The following is a 16,002-nucleotide window of genomic DNA, read 5'->3' as shown; positions in this document are numbered from 1 at the left end:
ACACTCACAGCCACCAGTTCAGAGACTGACACTGCATATATTTTAGAGGCTAGGATAGAGGAGGGATCTGCATGTGGTGAGACACCAAGCGCAGTTGCACAGAAGCCAGGGCAGGGGAAAAGGATACCACAGGTGCCAGCTCACTGGAGGGCGAGGTCGCACACTAATTCTGCTGCAGAGAATTCAGATGAGGGTGTACCAGGCTACAGATGAAGGCTGATGGGCGTACACAACCAAATGCTTGATGCACTGGAAAGCCTGCCAGAAAGCCAGAATGTCAAGGAGCATGGAGGAGTCTAGCTCCAAATTGGCACAGGGCTTTATGCAGAGCTTAGAGCCAATTCTTTCCAATATGGAACGGGTGGTCAACTCCATCAACACACCTGTGGAACCCACCATGATGCAACGTCCGATGACTGATATCACAGCTTCCATCATAGGAACATAGGAACCACCCATGCTCCAGCCACTGAGGAAGCACCTCATAGGAACACGTAAGGGCACATAAAAGACAGGCATTAAGAAGGACAAGGGCAGCAGGTGTATGGGAACACCAGGGGAACACCTCCAAGTTCCCCTCCAAGTCACACACCACACTGACTTGGACATATATCGCCGTTCATTCATCATCGTTGGGGTCACAATCCTGGAACTCCCTACCTAATGGCACTGTGGGAATACCTTCACCACGTGGACTGCAGTGGTTCAGGGAGAAGGCTCACCAGCACCTTTTTAATGGAAACTAGAGATAGGCAATAAATGCTGGCCTTGCTAGTGACACCCATATCCCAAGAATGAATTTTTTTTTAAATAATCACTTTCATTAGCAGTATAATGGGGGACAAGAATGAATCCATGTTCTCTGGTAGCTTAATAAGGCTGACAATTCAAGACTCATGCTCTGGAATTTCAAGGAATGAACAGAACTCAAAATCTGGTGAGAAAGCAAGCTCTACCCAACATGACCTATCTCATGTAACAGTTGTTACACTGCAATGTTCTAACTGCATTAATTGAGGTAGAAAATACAATACTCTCTGACAGAACAGAAATGCAAATATTTAATACATAATGTTAGTCTCCCCTTCACTGAACAGGAGTTTGTTAAAGAATCTATTTATTACATAATTACTGTACCCTCTGTTAGGAATTTATAGCTTTCTTGGGTTCAGTAGCATCAGTCACTCCTTTAAGCAATCTTATAGTTAAAGTTGCTGAGTCACACTGCCCTTTACCTATTTGTACAATAGTATAACTCAAGAATATAAAAATAGCATCCGCTTGCAATCTGGACTGGATATTCATATCGCTTGCTGGTCTTTTATTTTCTGAAGGCTTTTGATAAGGTCCCACACAAGAGGTTAGTGTGCAAAATTAAAGCACATGGGATTGGGGGGAATATACTGGCTTAGATTGAGAATTGGTTGACAGACAGGAAACAGAGAGTAGGAATAAACAGGTCTTTTTCCCGGTGGCAGGCAGTGACTAGTGGGGTACCGCAGGGATCAGTGCTTGGGCCCCAGCTATTCACAATATATATCAATGATTTGGATGAGGGAACTAAATGTAACATTTCCAACTTTGCAGATGACACAAAGCTGGGGTGGAATGTGAGCTGTGAGGAAGATGCAAAGAGACTCCAATGTGATTTAGACAAGTTGGGTGAGTGGGCAAGAACATGATAGATGCAGCATAACGTGGATAAATGTGAGGTTATCCACTTTGGTTGTAAAAACAGAAAGGCAGATTATTATCTGAATGGTGATAAATTGGGAAAAGAGGAGGTGCAACGAGACCTGGGTGTCCTTGTACACCAGTTGCTGAAAGCGAGTATTCAGGTGCAGCAAGCAGTTAGGAAGGCGAATGGTATGTTGGCCTGTATTGCAAGAGGATTTGAGTACAGGAGCAGGGATGTCTTACTGCAGTTATACAGGGCCTTGGTGAGACCACACCCGGAGTATTGTGTGCAGTTTTGGTCTCCTTATCTGAGGAAGGATGTCCTTGCCATGGAGGGAGTGCAACGAAGGTTTACCAGACTGATTCCTGGGATGGCAGGACTGACGTATGAGGAGAGATTGGGTCGACTAGGCCTATATTCACTCGGGTTTAGAAGAATGAGAGGTGATCTCATTGAAACATATAAAATTCTAACAGGATTAGACAGACTAGATACAGGAAGGATGTTCCCGATGGCTGGGGAGTCCAGGACCAGGGGTCACAGTCTCAGGATACGGGGTATGCCATTTAGAACCGAGATGAAGATAAATTTCTTCACTCAGAGGGTGGTGAACCTGTGGAATTCTCTACCACATAAGGCAGTGGAGGCCATGTCATTAAATATATTCAAGAAGGAGATAGATATATTTCTTAATGCTAAAGGGATCAAGGGATATGGGGAAAAAGCAGGAACCGGGTACTGAGTTAGACGATCAGCCATGATCATTTTGAATGGCGGAGCAGGCCCGAAAGGCCGAATGGCCTACTCTTGCTCCTATTTTCTATGTTTCTATGTCTTCAATCTCTGAAATTTATAACCAAATTCTATTAAAAAAATTATATAACCAATGAATATAAAAATAGCATCCAGAATTGTCCCAAAATCTCCAGGAATTAATGATTAATCTCCTGGACACTGGCGCGAGCAACCGGGGAGAAAAATCATAGGGGCATTTAAAATCATAGAATCATAGAATGATACAGCACAGAAGGAGGTCATTCGGCCCATTATGCCTGTGCCAGCTCTTTGAAAGAACTATCCAATTAGTCCCACTGCACCCCCACCCCTTGCTTGTTCCCCACAGCCCTGCAAATTTTCCCCTTCAAATATTTATCCAATTCCCTTTTGAAAGTTATTATTGACTCTGCTTCCACCACCCTTTCAGGCAGTGCATTCCAGATCATAACAACTCGCAGCGTAAAAAAAAATTCTCATGTCCCCTCTAGTTCTTTTGCCAATTACTTTATTTGTGAACCCTAATCCTAACAGTCTGCTTTTTTCATCTACTTTGAGCATTTTTGTTTATTCGTTATAAAAATATTAGAGCTGGGGAAAAAAGACTGTTTGACAGGGAGGGTCAGTTGGAGGCAGGAGGTCATGTGATGAAATCTCCAGGAATACATCCAACCAGAGTTGGCAACCCCACATTCAACTGGTAATATCAAATCATGATTTTTAAACAATAACTAGCCCATGTAAACAATATCTTGTTACGTGAAACTCCATAGACTGAAGGAAGCTACAACATCCTTGTCTCCTTTCATGAACTTCAGACAGAATCTTTTATTAGAAATATTGCGAATGGCAGGTAACCCATTAGCACAGCAGAGAAAGCAAAGCTTGATTGAGTTGCAAGAATGCAATTAGTAGCTCACGAGCCAATTCATGACATGGTACATGAAAATCCTTCACTGATAAAGAAAGGCTCTTCAAACTTGATGTAATACAAAGCCACAGGTGGTGATTCTGGATTTATCAACAATATCTGCTGCCACCTACCATGAATAAAGGAAAAGAATATCAAAGCTGTGGTAAGAAACAAAATTGAATCCAAGCAGGTATCTGACTCCAAAACTAAGTGCCCACCAGTCTTTTAACAAGGGCACATTAAGATATCCTTCATCAAAGTCTCAAACACTTTCCCCACAACTATGAACATACGAAAATAATGGGCAGGAAAAGTCCAGCTGGTCCATCATGCCTGCCCCAGGCTGGGGTGAGGCTCTTCTATCTGTAAGTTAAAGATTATCCCTTGCCTCTGTTTTAAAGATGAGGGTCACATTTGCTACTTTCCGATCCATTAAAATAGCACTTGATTCCAATGAGCTTCAAAAGATAACAACGATGAGATTTGCAATCTCCTCAGCCAATTCTACCAGCACCTCCGAATAGAAATTATCAGAGGCCGAAGTCTTGTTTACCTTAAACTTCCTCAACCTTTACTAAAATGCCTTCCCTTGTGATACTAAGGGTCCCTAAGTCTACTTCATACTCCTCTCAGGCTTTTGTTAGGCAGCATTGTGCTTGTCAAGTTTTCTTCTGCTTTGTGGCACCCACTCGTTAGCTGGCTACTTTCTTTACTCGGAGAGTGGTGCGAATGTGGAACTCACTACCACATACAGTGGTTGAGGCAAATAGCATAGATGATTTAAGGGGAAGCTAAATAAATACATGAGGGAGAAAGGAATAGAAGGATATGTAGATAGGGTGAGATGAAGTAAATAGAGTGGGAGGAGGCTCATGTGAAGCACAAACACCGGCCGAATGGCATGTTTCTGTGCTGTAAATACTATGTAATTCTATGTTCTGCAGGAACCGGGCAGTCACAATTAATTTGTAATGATCCTCAATTGTCCTCAATAGTGCTCAATGGTCCTCGTGAGAAAGTCTCAGAGCCAGTTCTGCTCCAAGGAAAATTTCACACAGAAAGCAACAGCTGAGAACAGCATGTGCATGGCTCGTTTCATCAACCACGACCCGGAAGCTCTTTTAGATGGGCTTGTGGGAAAATGGGATGGCCTTTTCAGTGTCTGAGGGCTGCTCCCCTAATAAAATCAGGGGGCAAGCTGCTTGGAGAGAAATAGGTCAAGGGACCAACTCTGTAACTCAAAGAAACTGGAAGGATGCTTGGCAGGAGAGCACAACTAGAGGAAGTTCACCAAAGTTAGTAAACAGCATTGTCTTGTGGATGAACACAGATTGCAAGGATTTATCTGAATAAGCAATTGAAACATAATCACGACATATGTATGAACAGCAATATCACTATATGCATGCACACACAGCTAAGAATTTTACAAGGACGTTGGAGCTAATGAAAGAAGACTGGTAATGCTAATTGAATTCCACATGCCGTGACTGAAGAAAAAAAAGCTAATGTATCAAAGAATTAAAAAGGCTCATCATACTGTGTGATAATGAAGTCTAAATGTTCTCTTTATAAGCAAAAATGGCAGTGGAGTGAGGAGTGGTACAGATGGGGTGGGGATGCCCAGAAGACCCTTACTCCCTCTGAGGAAAATATGATTTCCTTCATAGGAATGAAGTCTGTGGAAGGTACGCTGCCTGAGGATTTGGGAGTGAGCCACAGACCAATAAGTGTGCATCTCATTATTGCTATCATTTTATGCTGTGTTGAAAATGGCACATAACCATTTTTATATTCATTGTTATTGCACAGCAATGTAGAAGTTCATGTCAATACTTTGATATACAGGAATGGCCCATCATGCTTCTGTTCAGAGCTCACATACGATAAGGAATATAACCTGAATCTGAAACACTCATTCACCTGAAAACCTTACATCATCACTGACACTGACCCTCCCCACCTGCCTTTTACAGATAGCTGGGACAAAGGGACAATAAGGAGGATGGGGGAGCATTGACTGTAGCACTAGACATTGGTAATGAGGGGGCAGAAATAGTGGTGACATATAATGGCCAAACAGATACAGGAGGGAGGTCAGGCAACCTGACTGCACTTCATGAGGTGCGTCTGGATGATTTGCTTACAGATTCTGCTTTAGCTGTCAGTGGTAGCATTCTCACCCGAATCAGAAGATTGTGGGTTCAAGTTGCACTCCAAAAACTTGAGCATGTAATCTAGACTGACAATTTGGTGCAGTACTGAGGGAGTGCTGCACTGTTGGAAGTGCCATCTTTTGGATGTGACATTAAACCGAAGCTTCTTCTGCTCTGGATGTAAAAGTTCCAATGGCACTCTTCGAAGAAAAGCAGGGAGGTTACCCAGTGTCCTGGCCAATATTTAACATCACCAAGACAGGTTATCTGGTCATTATCTCATTGCTGTGTGTGGGACCTTGCTGTGCACAAATTGGCTGCCATGTTTCCCTACATTACAACAGTGATCACAATGCAAAGTGCTTCATTGGCTGTGAAGCTCTTTGGGATGTCCTGAGGCCATGAAAGGGGCTTTATAAATGCAAGTTCTTTCTCCTTTCTTTCCAGAAGAGATTGATGCAAAACAAATTGATGTTAACAAGGCAGTAATTCAAGGACCGGATAGTGAAATATTTGCAATTCAGTTGTCCATTGATGATAGAGTAGCATCAATGAGAACTGCAGCAGCCATCATAGTAATATGTGATAGTGATCAGAAAGTTATGCACTCACACAGGTCAGTAAGTGTCCTGAGGAAATGGTCCCCAGCAGGTCCACAGGCACAGATGATTTACTGTGATGTTAGTGACCAGTGTCAGCTCTGTGCCATACACAAGGCCCTTAGAATCAAAGAATTTACAGGACAGGAGGAGTCTGTTTGGTCCAATATGCCTCTGCCAATCTTTTGAAAGAGCGATCCAATTAGTCCCATTCTCCTGCCATACCCTTTTATTATTTTTTTTATTTTTCCAGTGTTTACTCCTTCTTAAAAACCATTTTGAATTCTGGTTCTGTGGGACATCCTAGGAACATCAGAAACAGGAATGGACCATTTTGCCCCTCGAGCCTGCTCCACCGTTGAATTAGATCATGGCTGATCTGCTCCTCAACTCCATTTTCCCGCCTTTGCTCCATATCCCTTGATACTGTTACCTAACAAAAATCTAGCAGTCTCAGTCTTGAAAACTTAAATTGTCCCAACATCCATAGCCTTTTGGGGAAGAAAGTTCCAGATTTCTACTACCCTTTGTGTGAAGATGGCCTATGGCCTAACAACCCTTTGTACACTCTTCCTTTATTCTTTTGGTGATGATCTTAAATTTATGCCCTCTAGTTACCGACTCACCAGCCAGTGGAGATAGTTTTTCCCTTTTTACCTTATCAAAGTCCTTCATAACACATCTATCAGCTCTCCTCTTAACCCTCCAAAAGTGGGTACTTCCCATCAAATGAAATACAGGACACTCCAGACTCAGCCCACTGCAGCCAGAAGAACTGCTGACTGACACCACCAATGATACTTGCTGCAGGCAACACTGCTGCCTCCGGGAAGACCCTGGGAAATCCCCCCTCCCCCTTGTTTACTTTATAGCACAGCTGCCAAAGTCAAGACTGACATCACCAGCAAGGTAAAGGGGCCTAAACCATATTCAAGTTGTACTTAAGCAGATAACCTCTGACTAGGTAGGGCAAAATAAAATGCTGATTATTCAAGTACTCTTCATTTCCAACACAGTAAAGATAATGAGCAACATTTAAATTGAAGCTGGAGTGCTGGTAGCAGCAAGAGGAACACCTGCAATGAGATTTCAGGGGAGAAATTCCAATAGAAAGAAAGACTTGCATTTATATAGCACCTTTCACGACCTCAGGATGTTCCAAAGCACTTTTGAAGTGTAGCCACAGTTGTAATGTAGGGAAATGTAAGGAATCTTACAACACCAGGTTATAGTCCAACTGTTTTATTTGAAAATCACAAGCTTTCGGAGGCTTTCTCCTTCGTCAGGTGAGCTCACCTGACGAAGGAGAAAGCCTCCGAAAGCTTGTGATTTTCAAATAAAACAGTTGGACTATAACCTGGTGTTGTAAGATTCCTTACATTTGTCAACCCCAGTCCATCACCGGCATCTCCACATAATGTAGGGAAACACAGCAGCCAGTTTGCACACAGCTAGGTCCCACAAACAGCAATTAGATAATGACCAAATAATCTGTTTTTAGTGATGTTAGTTGAGGGATAAATATTAGCAAGGGCACCAGGGAGAACTCCCCTGCTCTTCTTCAAATAGTGCCATGGGATCTTATACATCTACCTGAGAAGGCAGATAGGGCCTTGGCTTAATGCCTCATCTGAAAGATAGCACCTCCAACAGTACAGCATTCCCTCAGTACTGCACTGGAGTGTCAGCCTAGATTTTGTGCACAAGCCTCGAGTGTGGGACTTAAACCCATAACTTCTGACTCAGAGGTGAGAATGCTACTAACTGAGCCACAGCTGACATGTACAGGAAACTTCACATACAAACACTTAACACATTGATACTATGACCCTCTGTGCTATTTTTTACATGCCTAGGTAAAAATGGTGCACAACGGAATGTGGTTGAGAATTTGTGTGTGTAGTTCGCTGATCAGAATTTCAACCCTTACAATTGCAGCACCATCCTGAATGTGTCTGTTCAGATGAGGTGAGTCAAAAGGCCGTAGATCACAGGGACAAGGTTGGGAAATAGAGAAGGGCAGAACCCAGATGGAAATAACAAGAAAGCAAAGAAGAGGAACAAATAAAAATCGGTGTAAATATTTTCTATTGCAGAAGCCCCGTAGCGTTGCTTCACTACGGGAGAATGTCAGTCCAGTTCATGTACTTAATTCATTATCATTAGCTTGGTATCGCTATCATGACCTTCTCTGAGAAAATTGTAGCGTGATCTCAACACTCTATGAATGGTTTGAGCTGATAAATTGGTGTCTTGGAGGCAGTCTCACATGAGCTAAAATCATCAGATTGACTTTACTTACAAGATGGGTAGAACCATGTTCAAATGCATAAAATAAAATCTCTTCTCTTGTTTTTACAAATACGGAGGCCTGATCAACATGGGAATGTGGCGCTGATCAGCCAGAATGAGCAGCTCATAAAGTCATCAGTTTTCTGGGTCAGCAGTGGCAAATGGTGATAGACATTTCACAGCAGATCTTTCCCCAGAAGAGGTGCAATTTTCTCAACTCCACTTTAATACGTTCTGTGGAAAATGTTGCAGCTTGCTGAGCTGTTAAATTCCCAGGTTGCATGTTTAATTTTATCCTGAGGTATTGGTTTCAATGAATCTTTGAAGGGATTTATTACAATTTGCCTTTTTCATTAAATAGGCAATGTCAGACGCATATGATATTTTAATCTTCTCCTACATTCAACGACTTAAAACTGTGCAAGCAAGGAGAATATCAACCTAACTAATCTCCTTGGCTTGAAAACTTACTTCCGTGTAGGTAAAGCAAAATAAAACTTTGGAGCTTATTATGCAAATTCTCAGTTGCTGTAATACATTTGGTAGGAGCTACTCCTATTCAATTTATGAGCTGGATAGAAAATAACGTGAAGAATAAAACAATTGCAGACAGCTACAAATGGCCACCCAGTATTGGGCATATATACAACAAGTCTCCGCTTTGGACCTGGACCAGGTTACTGTGGAACCACTTTAAGATTAAAATGCCCAAAACCAATTACAACTGTCAAATAATTCCTCGGTATTAAAATAGCTCTTAATGGTACTGTAACTTTTCATGTGGAATTTTATATTAAAAACTGGTTCAACAATCCAAGTGTACACCATTTTTCAGCACACTTTGAGGTAGATTTCCTAATTAGATGCACTGGTAGTGAAGGCACCGATTGGGCAAGCAAGGGGTCAGAGAATCGAGTGAGAAGGCCCTATGTCTGTATCTCACCATTTTTGTAAAGTGCACGAATTCCCAGCATGAGAAACAAACAGAGGCGGAGTGTTCTCACACAAAGCATGCAAGAGCCTCATTAAATTTATGTTAGTTACTGTCAGCTGCGATATTCTCTACTTTTTACATAAGAAATAGGAGCAGGAGTAGGCCAATCGGCCCCTCGAGCCTGCTCCGCCATTCAATAAGATCATGGCTGATCTGATCCTAACCTCAAATCTAAATTCATGTCCAATTTCCTGCCCGCTCCCCGTAACCCCTAATTCCCTTTACTTCTAGGAAACTGTCTATTTCTATTTTAAATTTATTTAATGATGTAGCTTCCACAGCTTCCTGGGGCAGCAAATTCCACAGACCTACTACCCTCTGAGTGAAGAAGTTTCTCCTCATCTCAGTTTTGAAAGAGCAGTCCCTTATTCTAAGATTATGCCCCCTAGTTCTAGTTTCACCCATCCTTGGGAACATCCTTAGCACATCCACCCGATCAAGCCAGGAATGTGCTGACAGGTTTGAATGCCCAGATAAATGGCCTGATACTTGCACTTAACAACTTTAAGGAGGAAGATGAGCTTCTGATGAAGGATCGGAGACAAGTCCAATTATATCCATCCTTACCTCAGCAGCCAGGTCTATAGGGCTGGGCCAAGCTACCTGAATATTTCAGACCAGACTTGGCTTCACTGGCTATGCTTCACAAGAGAGACAGTGACCAAGTTATGCCATCTCCTCGGGCTGGACCTCAGACAATATTAGCCACAGGGATAGCTTTGCCAGTGGCTATGAATTTCAAAACCACTGGATTACTCCAAGCCACCACCTGCCAAATAAGTCGGTCACCCTTGCACCGATGCATCAAGCAGCTTAGTTTTCATCATGATCCCCATGCAAAGGTGGCAACAGCAAAAGAGGGCACAGCACCTTTACCAGGTGGCGGGTTTTCTTAAAATACAAGGCATCACAGATGGTCCCCGTGCAGCCATCTGGCCCCCTAGCAACAACTGCATGGCAGATATAAACAGAAAGGAGTTTCATTCAATATATATGCCAATGATCTGTGCCCCTGTGCATTAGGTATGCCAGTTTATGTCAGATATCCTAGTGGCAATCTATGATGCCACCATTATTTGAAGGAGGAAAGATGGTTCCTCAAGGACCAAGGAACCCTCTAGAGCTCTGGCTGATGACCCACTTGAGACAGCCGTGATGCCAACATAATGAGGTGAATGCCTGCACTAGGATCCTAATGGAATATACAATTGGCATGTTAAAACAAGTTTCGATGCTATAGCTGAATAAGGGTATCCCACAGTATAACTCTGCCAAGATCTCTAAAATCATACTGTTGAATGTTGCACAATTTTGCCATACAGAGAGCAGTTACCATGAACAGGAGCATAAGGTCCCCTATCTCCTACCACTGAAAACGAGGCTGAAGAAGTGAATGGTGAAGCCCAGTTGCAGCCAGCAGGATTAGCGTGCCAAGATCTCATTGACAACACACTTATGTATTTAAATCACCCAAATAACAGACAATTCTGTCCACTTATGCACAATGTAATGGCCCAATAAACATCATGCCTACCATTATCATTTATGCTCCCTTAACTACCACGGGTACCAATCCTTCGATCTGCTGCCATCTTATTTTGCCCCTTCAGAAGTGAAAACTCTGGACAAAGTTGAAATGAAATGCAACCATTTTATTTCCCTACAAATGATGTGGCACAAATGTTTTTTTCACTCTGCGCTTTCATTTAGTGATCGAATATAGTGTGTGTCTTCTACAACCCATGCTTCTTTGAGGTGCTTCCCCAGTGGAAGGAGTAAGTGTCCTGACTGATTGCTGGTTATTTCTGAATGCCTCTTGGAAAGGAGATTGCCTTTTACCTGCTGGGTCATTAGATATCCCTGTACCTGCTGGTACCGCATCTGATGCTGCAGTAGCTGTCTGGTTATGCCCGATATCTGCCACTTCTTCTATCATTTGAGGGAGGGAGCAGCTAGGTGAGCCAAATGTGCTGTTGCCCTATGAGAAAGCAGCCTCATCTGTGGCAATTCCACAGCTCCTGGGAACTCCTTCAACCTGTCTAGGAATCTGCAAGGCAACGGATTGTTAGGCAGGGCTGAGGTGGGTGAAATCTGCATTAAGATTCTCTCAATCCAATCCTCCAGCATTGTTGAATCAGACATGAGAGAGTTCTGCATATTGGAACCCAAGGGGGTAATTTTAATCTCTCCCACCTGGCGGGAAACCATGGATTGGTTCACCTGCCCATTTTGCACCCCGTCCGATTTTACTTTCCTGGCGGGGTGTAAAATGGGCAGTCGATCTGATCCCATTAGCTTCCTGCCGGGCGGGTTTAGCTAAAATTACACCCCTCCCAACAAATTTCTCTGGAGTTTCTTCAGATCTTCCCCCAAAGCTATGGTGGACAATTGGGAGAACACCATAGAATTTGATTGCACAAGTGTTTTGCATGAGATCTCTGTCAAACCCGCACCAGGTTGAGAAGAAACTCTTTGTGGCATGTGGATTACGCCCATATACTTCAAGTAAGCCAATGCTGGGTAAGCTTTCCTTAGCAATCTTGTCGAAACTAGACAACTTCTGCCTGAGTTGTTCCAAAGATCTACAGGCATTGGAGACTGCAGTGAGAATACTCTTCTGCCTCAAAGAAGACAGCCTTTCTTTGCTGCACTTCTTCTAGTAGCACTTTCAGTGCAGCATCTTCTAAAGTATTTCACATATCTTGTCTTCCAAGACTTAATTCTGTAAAGGACCAGCTACTTTCAGCTGTAGCCAATTGTCTTTAACGGCATGCAACAGCCCTTTAAGAGCTGCGTGGGGAACGTAAACAAATTATGTAAATGAGCTGAGCTTGCATCATCCAGTGAGGTGAGACTTTAAAGAGGTGTGTGCTCCCAAAATGGACTCCGATCTGATCTCGCTGAATTTTCACTGGGATAGGAAAATCTACTCAATATCTATCTGCTGTGCGGTACATAAGAACAGGAGTAGGCCATCCAGCCCCTCAAGCCTGTTCTGCCATTTAATTAGATCACGGCTGATCTGTACCTAAATTCCCTTTATCTGCCTTTGATCTATAATACTCAGGGAGAGCTGCACTGTCAGAGGTACTATCTTTCAGATGACACACTAAACGTCTGCCTGCTCAAGTGGACACAAAAGATTCCACGGCACCATTCGAAGAAGAGCAGCGGAGTTCTCCTGGTATCCTGGCCATCATTTATCCCTCAACCAAAGGGGAGTGAAACTTTATTTACAAGGAAAACAAATCAATCAAAAGATAGGTAAAGCCAGTGAATCTCAGCGAATATAGATCCACGCAGAGTGATCCACTGCAGTTACCTGGTATTAGCAGGTTGAAGTTTGTCACTAGGCTTGGCAACATATAGAAGAAGAAAGAAAGACGTGTATTTCTATAGGACCATTCACGACCTCAGGATACCCTAAATCGCTTTACAGCAAATGAAGTAATTTTGAAGTGTAGTCATGCTTCTCTAGCAAAGTAGCATATCTGCCAGGATCTTAGCATGTGCAGTGTATAAATCAGAAATATCATTTGAATCGAGTTGCTTTGCTTAGCTGTATATGCATTGTTCAGATTGCTTCTGGCGTAGTGCTTTGGATTGGGCATGACCTATTTCTTGGGTGGCACTGAATGATAATCTACTTTCCTTGTGGCTCGCGAAGCTCTCATTTCGTTGGCGTCCCAGACTCAAGAGACAGTGAACTGAAAAAGCTTCTGAGCCTTTCAGCTCAGACGTCTGAGGGGGGAGAAAAAGAAAATGAAGATAACTTCCTGCTAAAAGCTGAGTCACAACTGCATGAGGGTGTCCCGAAACATAATTGCTGTAAATTGTAGTTGAAATCAGTCCAAGGACAACCTCCAGATATGTTCAGCTTTTCTTTATTATAAGTTGACAGAACAGTGCTATTTATTTCCCTTGGCTAAGCTTTCCTGTTTGTACTTGAGTTTTGATAGAACAGTCCTAGCAGTCATTCCCCTCTGGATTTCCCTGCGTCCTCATTCTTCTCTGTCACTTCATTAGACATCAATGAATCTGCAGTTAAATCTCCTCAGGCTGCTGTCACTGTAAAGATTGATAGGTGTCCTTGGCCCAGCCTTTAGTAGGACAGACAACAGCGACAAAATTCTTGTCATCATGATTATCAGCACCTTGTCATCATTTTCCGACTAAATTAACTTACACAGGGGAGGGGTGGAAGCATTTGGAGCGAAAGTGAGCAGCAGTTTATTGTGGCAGGGAAAGTATTTGCAGAACTTGAGGATATAAAAATAGAAAGAGAAAAAAAATAGAGGGAGGTAAAAAATCAACTTAGCAGTAACAGTCATTGGAATCGCCAGCTACCAGCTCACTCAGAAAATTGTATACTTGATTTCTCACCAGCATTGCTGCTCTTGTACAGAATGTACAGACGTTTCATTTTGCATTGAGTAGCTATGTCTATAAAAGTACTGTGTTAGAATTCAGTACTCAACTTCCCGCATTTTTGCCAGCACTGCATCTGTCCATTTAAAGCATGTGTTAAAGGCCGAAAAAGTTGTTGCCTGCGGGAAGGGAGCTCTTAAAGGTACTGTCATATCTTGGGATCTTTTTGACTTGATGATTTAGAATAAAGAGTTACTTTTAATGTTGAGTTTTTAAAAGCATGACATATTCACACAAGTTAAATAAAAAGGCTGAGATGATAGGTAGTTAATATGCCAACGAGCCAACGTAGATGTTGTTTTGTCATAAACTAGAAATGATAAGCAATTTTGTTAGCTTGTCTCTGCAATTGAATAATACCTCACACCCACTCTTTTGGGAAGTCTTTTGGCTGTGAGCAGCAAGAGATTTAAATGAGAGACAGACAAAGACTTTTGTTTGAAATAGAATAATGATAACAGTCAGGCTGTGAAAAGGATGGAATACGGGAAAGAGACATTAGAAAATTAGTTTAAGTCAAGCAAGGCGACCCACTGATGTGGGGTAGCATAGCTTATTCATTATTTTTGTATTATTACACAAAGGGCAGTTGTACTGGTTGTATTATGTGAATCTGATCATAACTGTTGCTCTGTATTTTCATCTGCTGTAAAATAAAGCAGCTTAATGATTTATATCAAGCCTTGTCTCACCAAGTGATTGCTCGGTCTGCTTTCAGAGAGATTGAAAAAGTAGACGTGCAAAAGACACGACTATCTAGTCCAGGTCACAAGGAAGTATTATTGTTGCACCTCAGGCTACACTATTGTGGAAGTAGATATGGGGCAGTGTGAGTCAACTCCTATGAAAGTAAGACACTTAGACCGATTATTGGAGTGACAACTGCCATTGAACCCAAGAAGGGTCTATAGCAGATCCGAATTTGTCACAGTTACACAACCAATTTTTTTAATTGCTGCTTTTTTAGCAAGGTCGGGATTGCTTTCAAAGTATTCCATCACACGATTTCATGCAAGAGAATGAAGGGGGCATGCATGAAAATCAGATGATACCAGAGACAAACTGCTTGTACCTCCCCCCAGAGAGCTGAAGCACAGAGCGGGCATCGCAAAGAGAGTGGATCGTGAACCAAGTGGGAACTTGAGAATTTGGTGAGAGTGGGAATTAGGTGTAGAGGGGGAAGGAGTTGCTAAATTTAAAAGAAAAAAAGCAAAAAAGAAACAAAGCAGACTAAAAAGTAATTATTTATAAATAAATATAGACTAAGATATGGCAGAGCAGGTTGTGTGTCTGGACTGCAGTATATGGGAGTTTGTGGACATCGAGAATGTCCCTAGTGAACACATCTGCAATAGATGTCTCCGCCTCGAATCTCTCCAGCTCAGAGTCATTGAGCTGGAGTGCAAGTTGGAGACACTCCAACACACAAGGAAGGGGGAGGAGTATCTGGACAGTTTGCTCCAGAAACTCAGTCGCACCTCGTAGAGAGGTACAGGATCAGAACGGGGTTGGTGTGACCGATAGTGTACAGAGTAAAGGGAACACAGGTTAGATAGAGAACAAGGTTCCACAGAAACTGATCCTATCCAACAGGTACAATGTACTTGCTACCTGTGAGGATGGGGATAAAGACTGTTGGAAGGACAGCCAGAATGCTGACCATGGCACCCTGGAGCAGGAGGCTGTCCAAAGGGAGGAGGAGGAGGAGAAGTGTGATGTGCTAGTTGTAGGGGATTCAATAATTAGGGAGACAGATAGCATCCTTTGTAAGCAGGATCAAGAGTCCCACATGGTATGTTGCCTACCTGATGCCAGGGTGAGGGACATTTTGAACCGGCTTGAAAGGATATTGGAGAGGGAGGGGGAGGATCCTGGCACTGTGGTCCATGTTGGAACCAACAAACTAGGAAAGAGTAGGCAAGAGGTCCTGTTCAGAGAGTACCAGCAGCTAGGAGCTAAATTAAAAGAAAGTTGATGTTAACTCAATTGTTAATTTTAAATCTGAGATTGATAGATTTTTGTTAACCAAAGGTACTAAGGGATATGAGGTTAGGGCGGGTATATGGAGTTAGGTCATAGATCAGCCATGATCTCATTGAATGGCGGAACAGGTTCGAGGGGCTAAATGGCCTACTCCTGTTCCTATGTTCCTGTAGGACCTCAAGGGA

The 16,002-nt window shown here is 42.7% G+C and overlaps 1 long non-coding RNA gene across 1 annotated transcript in view; it reads right to left on the bottom strand.

Annotated features, from left to right (window-relative positions):
* Nucleotides 1-13,403: 13,403 nt before the first annotated feature.
* LOC137320578 (uncharacterized) overlaps nucleotides 13,404-16,002 on the bottom strand; it is a 42,982-nt gene continuing 40,383 nt past the window's right edge. The window contains exon 3 of the long non-coding RNA XR_010962590.1: nucleotides 13,404-13,506. This is a non-coding gene — a long non-coding RNA (uncharacterized lncRNA). The remainder of the gene's footprint in view (nucleotides 13,507-16,002) is intronic.

This window comes from Heptranchias perlo, chromosome 4 (genome assembly GCF_035084215.1).
Source record: "Heptranchias perlo isolate sHepPer1 chromosome 4, sHepPer1.hap1, whole genome shotgun sequence".
Lineage (NCBI taxonomy): Eukaryota > Metazoa > Chordata > Chondrichthyes > Hexanchiformes > Hexanchidae > Heptranchias > Heptranchias perlo.
Note: the sequence above shows the minus strand (reverse complement) of the source record. Positions and strands in the feature narration are given on the sequence as shown.